A 9,678-nucleotide genomic window follows, 5' to 3' on the forward strand; every position below is an offset into this window, starting at 1 on the left:
ATTTACGGTTTTATGTAAATTGAGTGAAATATAACGATTACTGTTGAAGAGGTCGCGTGATTGTAAAACATCTCGTGGGTCGGGATTTATGCGGGACAACTTTGTAACACATTGGTATCCACGCGGGCGAAGCCGCAGGCACAGCTAAGTTCAATATAACTAAACTAAAAGATAAGATATTCATTATTGCAGTAATAAATGAAAGCTAACTTTCATTAAATTTGAACTATAAATCCCATCCGGGAATTGGCGAATCAATGGTGTACAATTTGCAAAAAACGTATCACTAGCAAAGTTCCAAAGTTAAAAAGGTGACAAAAAATGCCGCACCGCCGGCCGCTGCCAATATCAGAGTCGTTTCTCTCCCGACTTACATGAAACATTTTATTTTAAAATCGAAAAATTCATACGTCGGAATGATACTGGGCCGATGAGGCCCGTAATAAAACAATGCATTTTGTATGTTAATTGGAAAGAATCTTTATTTAATATGTATTATTAAGTGGTTTAGATATTTAAAGTTAGTGTTAAATTAAATAAAATTTTTAATATTTGAATTACTCAGGGTCACTTTCATATTGTGTTAGTAAATAAAATTACATATTCGTCTTTACCATTGTTAACTTTGTGCCAGATATCATCCATACACAACGAATAATTTCACCAAAAATCCCACTTTTTTTTAAATTATGTTGAAGTAATAATATAGCTTGATGTTGCCGCTGCGACGAATCCTACTAAAGAAGTTTTAATCCATCAAGGTGCGTAGAAGTAAAATCATTTTAATTGATATTTATTTTGTTCGAAATATAAACTCTTTTTTTTAATAAACGGTTTGAGTAACTTATTTTAAACAGTTATTTTGGAGGCTGTATGTTTTCATTTTTTATGCATGCATATCAAAATGACCGACTGCACTTGATGGTAAGTGGCGTGAGGTCGACGATTACCCTGAGCAGTCGACATAATTATGCCGGCCTGTTGGAACCGGATATACACAGGCTGATCTCGGAACGCGACAGTCTAACATCGGCTCTTAGGGTGTTAATTTGTTTTCTAATTTAGTTTTGTTTTGGTTACTTCAATTAGTAGATCTTTTAAGTGTTTCTAAAACCAAATAAATCATTTATTTCTTACGTGTAACTAGATGGATAAAAATAAGCAGTAATCTAATTAAATCAGCCCCATCTCACAAGCACATTGTCATAATATCATATACGTATCCAAATTTTTCAACGTAGTATTATGTTCTTTAATTGGTTTTGGGTGCTAAAATATTTTTGAGTGCTCGTATCGCCGGCGTAAATTTGTTACCCCGGCCCGTTTTAAGCGAAGCTTTGTGTGCATAAACTAATTTTGCCCGCGGAATTGTTTGGCTGCTAAATGCTGAGTTAATTGTTATTTTAAATTATCATGAACCGGCCATTTTTCCTTATGTCGACTACACGACATGAAATAGTAAAAATGGTATTCACTAACACATATTTTATTATGATATGTTGAAAAACGACCAAACATAATAATATGTGGCATATTATCTGTTTTCGTTGCCTTCGCCCTGTCTGTGGTTATGGTCTATGTATACTTACTTTATGCTTATATAATCTGTACCAATTCAAAAGTAGTTACACGTTAATAAACGGTTTGCTAAATATATCCGAGTATAATTTCAATGAGAGGTGAAAAACAACGCTGCTCAGATCTATTTCTCCTAGCTCTGCAGTATTTTCATGAAATTCATAGGACAGCTAAGCGCCTCCTCCTCTACGTATGGTCAAATTTTTCATTGACGTCGTATGCTACTCGTCAAATATAACACGACTCAAGTCCCACAATTAAACTCTTAAATAATTAATGGTAATTAAATTAATCACTGACTAATCTATAATGGACTAAGGCGTTGTTAAACTAAACGGAAAACAAGCTTTTAAACTCATAATTCTCCGAAAATAGAGACTACTTTCCATCTAATGAATGACTACTGCTAATATTATATGTGGGGCTCTATCTATGTTGGTTCAAAAAGAATCAGGCCACAGAGCGTCAGCTAAATACAAAACCAGTGCGTACAAAGCAAGATATACCAACTACAAAAGAATTCGTGCAAATAGTGGTAGAAGTTTTTATGGAATCGGGCGCGATTGACTGTTTGGCGGGTAGCACTAAAACCCCGAAATTAAAGCGAAGCTGAATGATTGCGCCGGACTGGCCGGACCGCCGGGCTGGCCAAATTGTGGCCAACGCACAACAAAATATATTGGGAAACGTACGGATTCTGGTGTGCCGAATCGAAAAGTCGGAATAAAGTTTTTTTTTGGTTTGGATGCAGTTTTACGGATGGGTTGCGTTGCGTCAAAATATTTTGTTCTGTTAATAAATGTTTGCGCGATAAAGGGTCCAATACAATTTAAATACATTGATCTTATTCTCAGTTAAATAAATAGGGTTTTAATTAGTTAATGTTTTGATGTATTTGGTTTGGATATTGAATTCGACAAAGTCTACGGACAATTTCCATGAAATCGAAACAAAAACTTTGCACACTGGTGTTAGTAATAAAACTAGCAAATAATAGAGAAATCGTCGGCGCATTGCTGACTATATACTCGTATCCGCTCGGATAATGACAACCGTACGCAAGGCATAAAACCCCACCAAGCAGCTCATGTGTCATGATAGATCAGTCTGTGCATATTATATCTCAAACAGGCCGTCACAATTATGTCGACTGGCACGAGATAAACATATTTTATCCCCCCCCCATCCAATTCTTCAGCGCTCTGTCTCCACACCGAATGCACGCTCATACACGGGGGACATTTGTCGCGATCCTAGGAATATAGTTAAGTGTGTATACCTCATGGTTGCCAATAGGGGACCGGCCTATACTTGATTTTGTACATTATACTATATGTAATGGTTAATAATACGAAAAGAAGCACTCCTGCGAAAACTGCATTAAAATTAGTTAAAAATGAGCGAGTAATTCATATTTAAAATATTGTAAATAAGCTGAAGTGGGCGTGTTGTGGGGATATCGCTTCATCTCTTTCTTTCGCACGCGTCGTAATTCCCGTTGACGTCACATGTGGGTATTTCGTCTCTTTTCTGTATCTTGTTAATTACCCCTTCCACCGAAATTCAAAGACTTATAACTTGTCGATTTTAACCGGATTTTAATAATTCCTTCTGTTATAATTTATATTATATAAATATTTGATAATAGTAATGAACAAAAATGAGTCCGGTACCCTATTCACATTGAGGCCTATAAGGGCTCGCGAACAATTCTTACCGTTCTCTTTTCATCCCATCCTAAGAGGTTCCCTTGTACTTCCCTCAAACTTCCTTCCCAGCTGTCCTCTCCCTCTATCCTCAACTTTCCTCTAGGACTCTGCAGTCGCTAAGCTACGGAATTCCAGTGTCCCATTCACGGGTTACCCTCGGTGTTCAATGCGGGGCTTGAAACACAAAAAAGTATGAAAAACAAAAAAATATATCAGTCAATACTATCTAAACCCTACTCGACTTAGCAGATGGAGTGGAGTCACTCTGCCGTGTCAGTAAAAAAAACTCTACTTTAAAATCTCTAAACCCGACTAGTAATACGCGCTGCAAACAGTTTTGCGATGCAAAAGTATTTTTAGTAAAACAGCAACTAACAATACAAGTTATCTGTAGTTATCTGCAGTAATAGTCGGAGACGCAGCTGAGACGATTCAAATCGAAATTAAAACGGGAACAATAAAGTCACGCGAAATTATCTTGTTTGTGTGGTGTCGATGGATGAAAAGTTTCTCCATTTTAACAACCCTGGTTTTCAATTGAAGGTGCGAGAGGGACGGTGCTACGCGGCCGACAGAGATGAACGTATGCAAATTGTGACATTCAGGGAGATTATTTTACATTAAACGGTGATCGTTGTGGAACTTATTTTAATGGTTGTCAATTTGCGTGTATTTTGGACTATTGTATGCGAGAATACGTGTTGGTAGGTATGTTAAACTGAATCGATGTTCATAAAGTTTTGTGCAAAGTAAATTTAAACTTGAAACAAAGAAATATTAGTTTTAAAAGTCATAAACCGAATTAAATGCAAACGAAGCCGCGGTCAGAAACTAACAAATCTTCCTTCTAACATATTATAAATGCGAATATTAGTGAAATTGTTTAGATGTTTGTAAGAAGGAAGCACAGAAACCGCTAAGCTGATTTGGATGAGATTTGTTCTACAGTTAGTCTTTGCCTTGGACTAACATATAGGCTATTTTATACTTTGTCCGTGTGTGAAATATGCGAATTAAGAAATAAAATATAAAGAATATTTTATTATTTCTTAAATAAATAGCGTTGGCGGTGTACAATATGCGGTTTGGAACGCTTTGGTGATTTTGAGAGTTTTGTAACGGAAAAGGCTTTTCATGGAGACGACGCTTCGAACAACAGTAAACGAATAATAAAGTTCAGGCATAATAAAGTCAACAGTTTAAAGTTTATTTTTCTAAAGAAATTACTGTCAATAAGGACATAAAAGTTTAAAGGGGATTTGTTTTTTTAATTTATTCAGCTACTTTAGAGACTGAGTGTACTTATACAAAACGGTTAAAACTGTCTTTTGACGTATGTACGTCTCAAGTTGCATTCAAATCTGCTAATTGTAAAACTTTGCACTACTTCGCTTTGAAGGACGTTCGTTTTAAACTCGCCAAGGCAATTATCCGTCCGTGTAATTTCGAGTGAAGTCGGGTGTCGGGCATAGCGTCCGACTCTTGTTGGGACGCGAAACTTTAACTGTTGGCGCAAAATTTAATTTATGCGAACGTTTTTGGTGAACAAATAAGATGGAAGTGTTATTTGAATTTAGAACTGTCTTAATTTATTTGTAGGTGGATGTCGTGCACTATAAAATAATCAGATGAAGTAAATTAATTGATGATAGAGGCGTAGAACTAGCTGGTGGAGGATATTTGGATCTGCACCACCGTGCACAAGCCCTAAAACTCGCCATACAAGCCGTCATAAATGACGAGAGACGAAGGATAACTATCTCTTATTAATCATAACTCTGGATGCAACTCCGCTTACCATTAGATACATTGCGGTAAATTTCGTACCCGTATAAGAAAAGTATTATAAAGAGCAGTAAAAGCAGTAAGGGAGGGGCAGGTTGATAGGTTATTAATAATTTTGGAAATTTACGAAACTATCAATTTGAATAGTCTAGTCATAAAAATCACATATTTCCTATCTATGCTTCTATTAAGTAGGTTTTATATTTATAATTTAAATTAGTATTTTTTTTTGTTAATGTTTTATTTACTACCCTCTCTTGTTGCGTACATCTACCTTATTTAGTCTCTGCATCTCTTTAAGATTGACTGGTAGAAAATTCCTTCGGCACTTTATACTCTTTCCCCCTTATTCATAGACGTTATATATCTAAGCTCTGTGATAACAAGTCTGTTTCTCAGTGCCGACGGCATGGCAGCCTCCGCAGTGCGTAAACATAGGGCCGCTGTGATTGGCTAATTTTAAGATACAACTTTAATCTAGTTGACTGATAAACAAAGCTGAACAAACAGCAAGCTGTCAGATAAACTAAGCTGAGAAACAGACTTGTTATCACAGCAATGATCCGTCCTTAGATAAGTAATGTTTATGAATAAGGGCTGTATATTAAGTGTAATAAATAAAAAACATTTACACATACATTCATTTGCACAGTAGAGTAAAAAGATAAGGGAACAAGCATTTCCACATGATTGCTTTATTGAATTAACCGTCGGAGCCTCCACCGCTGACTACACTCAAATATACTCTACAAAGTTAAATGTAAATTCTGTTCTAAGTTTGCTCTTTTAATAAGACTACGTTACGACTTAAAAACTATGTCATTTGTAATAAAGTTTCAATTCCTTTACCAAATTGAATTTGAAAACTAGTTATGGAAATTTTATGGAAGACAAGAATATCGTGTTTTTTTTTGTAGTTTTACTATGAAATCAGTTTAGTTATACTAGACGGTGAGTAGATATTGAATCGTCTATTTTTGTTGACAAGCAGTATTGTGCAAGCACAGTTGATACAGTTTGTAGGACATTGGAAGTTAGTATCAAAATGCAATGACATCTGTTATGCAAAATTTGGGTTTTGTTTTTATTATTTATGCTTAATCTTGACGTTTACCTTCTAACTTGAGAGGTCATTTTGGCATGCAATATCAAATATATACAGGAAGGGAATGATAATAACCCCGAAAGCTTTCAACTTGAGCTGGCAAATCGCTTTGATTGCTTAAAAGAAAACCTTGCAGTCGACGAGCTAAACAGCGTTTTGGTAGAAGCTGTCCATACGGTGGGATCTAAGTATTTTAGACCTCGCCGTAGAGATAGACAACCACAAAAAACTCTCGATCCACACTCTTGACCTCATGGCCGAACGTCGATCAATGGCGCTGCAGTCTTCCGATGACGCCGAAGCATATCGGCGGCTCAATAGACTCTGGATCCTGGAAGTCCTTGCGACACGATGTCCGTGCTCACAATACTGTGAGCATTAAAGAGACAATTGAGCGGAACGGAGGCTCCAAAGTGTTTGCAAGAGACTTGTCTATTGGGCAAAGCCAGTTGTCTAGGCTGAAGACGGACGGCGGCCGCATGGTATCGACGAGGGCAGAGGTATTAAGGGAGATCGAGAGGTTCTACGGACAGCTTTACACCTCGGTTGCCAAACCGACTGCTAGCCTCGGCTGAAGACCCGAGAGCCGAGTTGATCCGATACTTTAGCGATGATATCCCGGACATCAGCCTGTGTGAGATTGAGATGGCCCTGAAGCAACTTAAGAACAACAAGGCGCCGGGTGAGGACGGAATCACTTCAGAGCTTCTGAAAGCGGGCGGAACGCCAATACTGAAAGTCCTTCAGACGCTCTTCAATTCCGTTCTCCTCGAGGGTTCAACGCCAGAGGCATGGAGCAGGAGCGTGGTGGTACTGTTCTTCAAAAGGTGATAACACTTTGCTGAAGAATTACAGGCCCATCTCGCTCCTGAGCCATATCTATAAGTTGTTTTCGAGGGTCATCACAAATCGTCTCGAACACAGGTTTGATGACTTCCAGCCACCCGAACAAGCCGGTTTCCGAAAAGGCTTTAGTACTATAGACCACATTCATACGCTTCGGCAAGTCATACAAAAAAACCGAGGAGTATAACTTGCCGCTTTGCTTAGCGTTTGTGGACTATGAGAAAGCCTTTGATTCGATCGAGACCTGGGCTGTGCTACAGTCTCTCCAGCAGTGCCACATTGACTATCGGTACATCGAAGTGTTGAGATGTATATACAATAACGCCACCATGTCGGTCCGAGTACAAGATCAGAGCACGAAGGCTATTCCACTACAGAGAGGCGTGAGACAGGGAGATGTTATATCTCCGAAACTGTTCACTGCCGCGCTAGAAAACGCCTTCAAACTCTTTCAGTGGAAAGGATTCGGCATCAACATCAACGGCGAGTATATCACTCACCTTCGATTTGCCGACGATATTGTAGTCTTGGCAGAATCGCTGGAAGACCTTAGCACTATGCTTGAAGACCTTAATCAAGTCTCCCAACAGGTGGGTCTTAAAATGAACATGGACAAAACGAAGATCATGTCGAATGTCCATGTTGTGCCTACACATCGAAGTTGGGGCTCGACTCTCGAAGTTGTAGACGAATATGTCTATTTAGGACAAGTGGTCCGGCTAGGCAGGTCCAACTTCGAGAGAGAGGTCAATCGTCGAATCCAACTCGGTTGGGCAGCGTTCGGGAAACTTCGCAACGTCTTCTCATCCAAAATACCTCAGTGCCTTAAATCGAAAGTCTTCGATAGTTGTGTGTTACCAGTAATAAAATACGGCACCGAGACGTGGCCTCTCACTATGGGCCTCATTAGGAGGCTCAAGGTCACTCAACGAGCTATGGAGAGGGCTATGCTCGGTATTTCCCTACGAGATCGAATCAGAAATGAGGAGATCCGTGGGAGAACATAAGGATTACCGACATAGCCCATAGGATTAGCAAGTTGAAGTGGCAGTGGGCCGGACACATAGCTCGAAGAACCGATGACCGTTGGGGTCGAAAGGTTCTAGAGTGGAGAACCACGTACAGGCAAACGAAAGGTCGGACGCCCGCCTACAAGTTGGACGGACGACCTGGCTAGGGAATCGCAGGAAGTCGCTGGATGCAGGCCGCTTCCAACAGGTCGACGTGGAGATCCTTGGGGGAGGCCTATGTTCAGCAGTGGACTTCCTGTGGCTGATATGATGATGATGATGATGATGAATGATAATGTGATTAATGAAGTCAATTTCATATACGATTTAGGCTATTAGTTACCAAATCATAAAAAAATAATGTGGAAATAAAAAAATACGAACGAACTAAATATTACGGAAAATAATCATTATTAAGCAATAAAAATACCGTCGGTTATTTCATTTTTAAACAATATTTTATTGAGTCCCATAAAATTATAACTTAATCAATGTATATGGTTATGCAACTTATGGTGCAGGCCCGCTCATCTTTTTTTTGCTTTTTATTTTAAATTGTAATCAGGAGTATACGTGTCGCGTTTGTTGTAAGCTGTGACAAATAAATGTGTTTTCTTTCTTATATTTAATATTTTTTACGATATGATTTTGGTTTCGTATTTAATGATTACTGATTACTTTTACCATGTGAAATTAATATCGCATTGTCATCCGGTATACATTATTTTTGCCAAAATACGTCCATCGACCACACCTTCCCATTTTTCCTTGCTAACTACACAAACTTGGCCGCAGTTACCGACGGCTAAAAAGGGATGTAACATAATTATGTCGGGGTTGTTCGAGCGCCAATAAACGAAACGCGTTATGTTAAGGACCCTTCGTGTTGTAAAACTCTAAACATAAAAGAACAAAGTAGTAATTGGTAACAAATGTGTTTCGAGGCTGTTTTTCGAATTACGAAATTGAACCTTATTTGTTAGACTTAAGTATTGTGTAAAAGCAATATGTTTACCCGTCTCTTTAAAGTTTATTTTTGTCCCATAAAATTGATAGTCAACTAGTAATTATAATAGTGTTTTTTGAATTAACGAAAAGACAAATTTGCTGTATCAACCCTACATTTCATGATGCTTTGTAAGTTTCAAAGGTCATGCGCAGCCATTGAACAGACCAGCTAGATAAGATTGCCAATGTCAGGAAACTGATCCTATACCTAATAATTTACTGCGCAGTCTACCTCTAAAGCCAAAGCTATTAAATCGCACCTGATAATAAGTTGACTTTCGTCCAGATAAAGTATCGATTGACGAGGGATGATTATCCTTCACCAGTCGACATAATTATGCCGGCATATTTGAAACTGGATATACACAGTCTTCTCCCGACACGTTTAATACCCTTCTTAACGGCGCACATTTTGAAGTTTTTTCGGCTGATTGGAATGTGATCCAGTATGAATATTTGCACTAATGAGAAATTAACTCATACCGTGTATTTCATGTACTTATTAAGTACATTATTGATTTGTTTAATATTTAATAAATCTATGTGTTATTATTGTTAACTTAAGTAGTGTAATTGGTACGTTCTAATTAAAATAAATAAAACGTGGGCCACTATACCGGATTTAACACCTTGTGTA

At 38.1% G+C, this 9,678-nt stretch overlaps 1 pseudogene; it reads left to right on the forward strand.

Moving 5' to 3' along the window:
* The first annotated feature begins 6,430 nt into the window (after window positions 1–6,430).
* LOC119192055 lies at window positions 6,431–7,923 on the forward strand (annotated as a pseudogene).
* Window positions 7,924–9,678: the final 1,755 nt, after the last annotated feature.

Source organism: Manduca sexta, unplaced genomic scaffold (assembly GCF_014839805.1).
Source record: "Manduca sexta isolate Smith_Timp_Sample1 unplaced genomic scaffold, JHU_Msex_v1.0 HiC_scaffold_2297, whole genome shotgun sequence".
NCBI classification, from domain to species: domain Eukaryota; kingdom Metazoa; phylum Arthropoda; class Insecta; order Lepidoptera; family Sphingidae; genus Manduca; species Manduca sexta.